The following is a 6,000-nucleotide window of genomic DNA, read 5'->3' as shown; positions in this document are numbered from 1 at the left end:
CTCCATCAATCAATTGACACAATAAATTACAGTACAATTCATTAGCAGCAGAAAATTACTACTTCATGAATAAATGTTTACATTTCTAGATTCCGATGAGAGGTAGAAAACACAAATTAGTGACCATTTTAATGCTCTTAATATTGCTCTTTCACAATGTGGATTTTGTGTAACCTTTGATCTACAATCCAAAGCCATTAATTGTCTTTTTATGTGTAAGTGTGACACCAGCATTGTGTACTGCCAGGAAGTGAACAGACGTCGCTCCTTTGGCGAAACCTTGAAGTGTCAGTGGAGCTTCTCTGAATTAATTTTGATTCATGAGGCCAAATTACTGCACTGTGTGATAATAATATGAGCAGTAATGAGTTATTAGACAGATCATTGTTAGCTTAGGTTTTCACCTTTTCTCTTATTTTTTGTGCCGTAAAACATTGGAACGTAAAAATGTTCAGGTCAAATGTGAGGAGAAATGATCTGTAATCTTTCTGCCTTCTTTAATCATACGTCAGTTGGGTCACGTCTTCCTCTGAAATACACTCTCACCCTGCTCTGCGAACACAGTGAATGTAAAGAAAAGATTAAAGTCTCCGAGTCAACTGGTCGTTTATTTATATTTATTTATATTAGACACTGGTAAAATAATTTTACACAAACTAAAATCTAGTTTTATATCACCTAAGGTAGTTGCCAACCTTCCTTGTGGAAACACTAGCCAACTTAAATATTTATCCACGAAGTAGCATCAGACCAAAGCTTTCCTGACAGCTGAGGAAGACGATCTGCAAACCAGAGATGTCTCAACCACCCAATGACTTTTAATTAATTAATTAATCCTGCACAGACGTCTGACAACAGAATAAAACCACAAATAAACCAGAGATGCTTTCTCTTGTCTTGTTAACACAGGCGTGTATCTCAACTACTGAATGGATTAATATTAAATCTTGTACAATATTCATGTTCCTGGAAGGATGAATCCCACTGCGTTCGGTGGTCTCTTGAGGTTTCAACTTCCTCGTGCTGTTGTTTATGACGACATACGTGAAAAATAAATAGCTGGCTAGCCTCAACTGCATTGTGTTTAATGCTAATTAGCATGCAAAGAAGATCAGCTAAGATGTTGAATATTGTAAACATTACACCTACTAAACACATACACGAATAAATAAACCAGCATGTTAGTGTGCTGATGTTCGCATTTAGCTCAAGGCACAAAGTGCCTTGGAGCAGCCTCACCGGCTTGGCCGGACGCTTTAAGTCTCGTTTCTCTTGACTTGGAGGTCATCTTGATTGCAAACCCGACACCACCGGCGTCTTTCTCAGCCCAGACAAAAAACGCGCTACATCCTGAGCTCACTGTTTTTGTCTCTCTGTTGTTTGCAAGCGCACTTTTATCTACATATTGTAATTAAACAATGCCAGAAAATGGCTAGGTTCCCCCTCTGCTGCATAATTATATGTTTGGACAACCAGATTAGCATCTCAACATGGCTATCAGAGGCAGGCTGTGTTATCAGACACTTGCCTCCAGTGTGCTAAAAAAAATTAAGATTCACTGCCTAATGTAGGGCACCTCCGTTTGAATATTTCATGCTGTATGCCCGAGCATCAAAACCAATCCCATTTTACGTCTAGCTAATGTGATTAGAGGCGCTACATTATTAACACAATTGGGTGGAAATGATTCCAGAGAGTGTGTATTAGTGATCTCGAGAACGGCTTTTCCGTCAAATTTTATCTCCACAATGAAATGTGATTTCATGGAGTGAGCTCTGGTCATTTCTGTCTCTACATTGAAAGAGACGCCTGCTCTTCTTATTCCTCATTCGCAGAGGAGCCCTCCGCCTCCTCCTGAGTTGGACCACAATGTGTTACATGCATTTGAGTCGACCCTGAGATCTCCACATCACCGTGTCAGCGCTCACATGCGTCTTCCTCCTCCTGTGTTATTATGGACTATAGCGGGTTTGGAAAGGCAGCAGAGACTCTGCAATCTTCTTGTAATCCAATTCCACAATAGTTCTGCAGGGTGTTAAAATGAAAAAAATATCTTAATATTCCTACACTCAAAATCTCTCAGAACCGGAAGGAATCCTCATCTCATAACTAAATCTCATCACATTAAATCTCATAACATAACATGAGATTTAAAATCCTGCAAACAAAGCAACGCCACACCAACACCAGAGAGAATGGAGTCTCATCCTGGTGAGCTTGGAAAAACGCTTTCGAGCTGAAGAAACTGAACGAAGACAATAAGCAAACACCCAGGGCCAGATTTACTCTGGCTGGATCATAGACTTGCAGAAGGACACAGCAACCGGGGCAAGACTCCCTCTCAGCTGCTGCAAGACCAGAATGGCAGCAACAAATCATGTGCCAGAAAGTGGGGGCCCCCTGCCAGGGCCAAATGCATTAACCATGCTGTTTAGACTCCATAAAATAGTCCACTTCTGTCCTCGGGGAAAACACAGAGTTCATCCGGGGACAATGTGGAGTTTCGCTCACTTGAATTGGTGACAAAGAGCTCAGGATTTCTTTGGGTTAGCAAGTCCAATGAAAAACTGAAGCACACTTTCAGTGAGTGCTCCACCTCTGCATGGGGAATCAGGAGCAGACAGCTGGTGGAAAACACAAGATGTTTATATATATTTATACATAGGAAAATTATATGGTAATTGGATTTCCGGGGTCTAAAACTGGACTTGGTATAGTGCAGTGGTCCCAAACCTGAATGTCAGGACCACTAAAGGAGATGACATGACACTGATATTTGAATTCTACAACCAAACAAATATGCACCTCCTTCAGAAGGTAAGCCCCCCAAATTCATGGACAAGCGAATCACAAGCCTTACGTCAGCAAAACACAGCAACACTAATGTAAGCCACCTATCAAGCAACACCAGAGCAGCCTCCACATCCATCTTCATGCCTCTCCAATGTCAGCGGCCTCACACATGCTGAAGAGACTGTTCAACATCAAAAATACATCTTTCCCTCTTACCTGTAGTGGTGTTTATCCACCTAGACTGTTTTGCCGTGAGTTGTTGAGTTCTGGAGGACTGGACGTCTGCCTTCTCTCAAATATAATGGAACTAGATGCCGCGCGGTTTGTGGTGCTCAAAGCGCCGAAAAATACATTAGAAAAACTCAAAGGCGATGTCACTTTTCAGAAATCACGACCCGCTTACTCAAGATAATCACACACCTTGTTGTGAGCGGCTGCATGTGGGAACTACTTTCTTTCTCCCGAACAACACCTGCCAAACGTATCCCTGCACAGAGGGAAGCCGAGTGCCACCTAGATCCATTATACTAGAGAGAAGGCAGGCATCTCTGCAGCTGGTATCTCCAGAACTCGGCGGCTCACGGCAAACAATCTGAATGGATAAAAAAACACTCAGGCGATCTTGGGGTGAACTGTCCCTTTAACATGTTTAAGCTGTGGACGTTTCCCGGTGCATGAGATGCCACCTGTCGCTGATTGGCCGGAATAGAGCTGTGTGGCTCGGTCACTTGCTTTGTTTCCCATTTTCAAAGCCAGGGCTGTGAAGCAAAACTGGATTTTTTTTCCAGCGCGGACACAGAACAGACAGCTGGCGTACCGTGAAGACACATTCACTGAATTTGACACAAAAATATATCGGGTTAGAATGGCTGACCCCATCTTTCACTGAAACAATGTGAGAAGGATTTGGTTCGTGTGGTTCAAACGGTTGCGGGTCATAAACGAAGACAACCTGTGAGAATGGACAGTAACTGGACATTTATTCACCGTAGAGAGTCAAAAGCCAAAAGAGCTGAAACCACCAGTCTAGCATTTAAAGGATGAGTCTGGATATTTTCTATATTTTTTTTATTGTCAACAAAATCTATTAGAATACCAAAACCAACAATGACCTGATCTATTAATAAGAACTGTCTGCTTATACAAAGCCTGATGAAGCTCATTCCTCTGTGTCACAGAGCGCCACAAACAAAAAGAGCCAGTGTAGTTTGTTTTCAGTCAACCACACTTACACTGTCCTGCTTCTGGAAAAACTCCCTAATCCACCAAAATGTGTGTAAATCCACATCTGAAAATAGTCCCCAGTGGATGTGGGGCTGAGTGCCACAGGCAGGCGGCAGAGTCAGAAAGCATTGTGAGACAGACTAACACATTGATTTGGTCTTTTTACAGGATTTGTTGACAACAAGCAAAATCTAGAATTATTTCGCCTTATCCTTTAATCTCCTGGAAATCACTGAGGTGTGTCAAGCTTTCCCAGATTGACTAATGTTCACTGCACTGGAAAAAACTTCCGTAATATTAAAAACTTCAAATTGTAATAATAATAATAATAATAATAATAATAAAACAATATTTAGGAAAACCTGATTCTCTGTGTCTAAATTAGACAGACACTTAATAATAAGAGCTGTAATTTAATATCACTTTTCAAAACTAGGCAGCTAAGTGCTTTATCAACATTCAACATACACAGTGAAACCACCACAAACTGATCCAACAGCAGTGACATTAGACTGTAACCAGCACAGATAATGAGATAAAGAGCGAAGAAAATGTCTTCTCCAAGTTTAATCAAAATGTTTACCTGCTAAAGCTCTTGGGGCTGCGGCGTTTTAAAGCTCTGGGGGGCCAACATCAAAGACCCTGTCCCTTTTGGTGCCGGGACCGGCCAGGATGGCCCCCCTGGCTCCGGCTCAGTGGGATTAAAAGATGTGATGTGTAGCTGGGAGCCAGACCAGGCTGAAAAACGTAGAGGAAACCAGCCAAAGCTGAGGTAGCAGGACTCCCTGACACCTGCTCCGACTCAGCAGATAAGCACACGTCAAACAATCTGAGGTGAAATTATGTGCTTCGGCCTCCCAGCTGCTCCAGTGAAGCTGTTCGCTTTAATCAGCGGGAGACAGTGGTTGTACTGGACATTTCCCAGGGGTGGTTCTACATGGCCGACCTTCCGTTTCCCCTTTAAACTGAAATCCACCCCCAGAGCCTGTTACACAGGAAGATATCACCCATCTGTGGTGTCTGCTGCCTCGCAGGAGTTATTTTAGGACGTGTTTTAATTTGCGGTGGATCCAGTTTGATTTAATTCCTCACTGGTGTAACTGACGTCTACTTCACTTAATGCAAAGTTTCAAGACCAACCAGAGAAGAGACCTGAACTCAGATCCAGCTGTGGGTTATACACAGCATGTGCCGGTGGTCACACTGCTCGCTCCACATTATCCCAGTCTGTGGAAACTTTCTTTAAAACTGGAACCTTTACTAAACGTATGTTTCTGTTGTATTTTTGTCATTGAAAGCACCAATTGATATATGTGCTACTGTCTATCAGAAGTGGGAAAAACGTACGCACTGCTGTTTATCTTAACATAACCTTCATGTTTGTCTTGAGTGGCTTTTTAACGCCAAACATTTTAGCACAAAAAGCACAGGTTTATATAATAACACTAATTATTGCTGTGATGCATTTAATTGCCGGTTCCTGGACCCTGGCACTGTGGCTGATGGCTCACTTCGTTAATGCTATTAGTTCCGCCTGTGCTGTTCCTGCTATGACAGGTCAAAGCAGCTCCTGTGAAAAGAGTCCACTGGCTCTTGCTTTGCAAAACCAGCTTTATTTTTTGCTGTGCTTCTCACTGAAATGCTGCTGCTTTGTTTTGTTGAATTGTGTTGTGAGGATTTGCAAAAAAATCTTAAATTTGCTCCAATGTGTGGAAATTGTGCAGAAATTGCAGGAATGCTTGTGGGAATTATTTAAATTACCCCCGGTCTTGTGTTTATAATGGAAGCCTGAAATATCAAATAAACATAGAATTTGGTGTTTCTAAACTGATAATCAGCCTGTTTTAGTCCTAACTTTACACAGTTTACAATGGCAACAACACACGCAGCCAATCACTGGGCTAGCAGCCGTGCGCTACACACACACACACACACTCAAAACAACAACTGTGTCTGTGTAGCTAGCTAGCATCAAGCTGCATA

The sequence above is a fragment of the Chelmon rostratus genome, chromosome 1, assembly GCF_017976325.1.
Source record: "Chelmon rostratus isolate fCheRos1 chromosome 1, fCheRos1.pri, whole genome shotgun sequence".
Taxonomy (NCBI): domain Eukaryota; kingdom Metazoa; phylum Chordata; class Actinopteri; order Chaetodontiformes; family Chaetodontidae; genus Chelmon; species Chelmon rostratus.
Note: the sequence above shows the minus strand (reverse complement) of the source record.